Here is a 1,329-nt window from a genome sequence, read left to right as displayed (position 1 = left end):
ATGACCTCTGTATTTTCAGATAAAAGTGATTGAGTTTATATTTAATTACAGATTATCCTTCTATAAACATAATGGAACTGATCATCAATCAAAGACAGAGCAGAAACAGTTACAGCTCTTTGGTAAAGACAGAAATAAAACGTATTCAAAGATTTATGTTGACATGTCAAACATTTTTATATAATCAACAACAATTTTTTATCTGAAAGTATCAGGGAAATTACATCTTATTATTTGGTGATTATGATGTAACAATCTGTAGTGAATGTGACCATTCAAACTTTTTTTCAGACTCACAAACATAAAAGAAAAAAACCAATAATAATAATTATATAATAAATCATTCAATTAAAACAACAGTTCAAATGTAGGCGTCCTTCAGAGGCTGCATGAAGACTGATTGTGTCACAGCGGTGTGACTTCCTGCTTTTCCTGGGCCACAAAGGATCATAAGATTCATTGTGCTGCGGTAACTGACAGAGTCTGAGGATTACACGCTTAAATGTCAGTGTTGTGTCTCAGTTCAGCAGCTCACGGTTAAACTGTTAAAGCCAGTGGCCTTAAAACAAAAAGTTTTGTGAAAAAAAGTTATGTGTTGTCAAGGTTGCTAGGCAACAGGAGCCACACTACGAGCAATGGCAACAGCAGGCACGCCTGGTAACGAAGTGTTAATGCTCCGTAGACCAGACCGTCTCATTTCAGCTCAGCCTTCACGGTCTGCAGCGGCGTCGAAGGTCACACCTTCATGGACCGCGACCTCTGAGGGATGAGGCCCCTCAACTGGGAATCAGCTGACGTCACATGTTTTAGAAGTGCTTCACATTCAGGAACAGCTGACTGGCATTTTAAAAAGCTCTAAATAATGAACATGCAACACTGACAGAACACACACTAAACATGTGAAGGAACATTTTGACCTGAGAACAGCCTTTACAACACTGTGGACAAATGTCTCCTGTTCCGATCATCCCTGTGATGAGAGAAATATTAAGTCAAGTTCAGGAAACCTCATTTCCTGTCCTCTGTCCTCTCGCCTCCTCTGACTAATGTGCCTTTATTCTTTGTATCATTAAATTGAACCTTTGGTTGAATAATCTTTGCCGTGCTGGAACATTATTATCATGGAAAACATGAAAAGCAATTATTTTTGCTAGATGATCTACATTTATACAATGATGAAATTAAGTTGAATATCATTACTTTTGTAGAAGCTCTGAGGTCATCGTGTCCTCTCACTCCTACAACCAAACCTACATCTTTGTTACGGAGAGTCAAATATATTTAATGACCTCAGACATTAAATCTTGTCATTTGAAGTCCACAGCAGGT

This window comes from Seriola lalandi, unplaced genomic scaffold, assembly GCF_002814215.2.
Source record: "Seriola lalandi dorsalis isolate HSWRI2012SDOR001 ecotype SW California unplaced genomic scaffold, Sedor1 jcf7180002054016, whole genome shotgun sequence".
Taxonomy (NCBI): Eukaryota; Metazoa; Chordata; class Actinopteri; order Carangiformes; family Carangidae; genus Seriola; species Seriola lalandi.
This window is presented reverse-complemented; position numbering follows the sequence as displayed.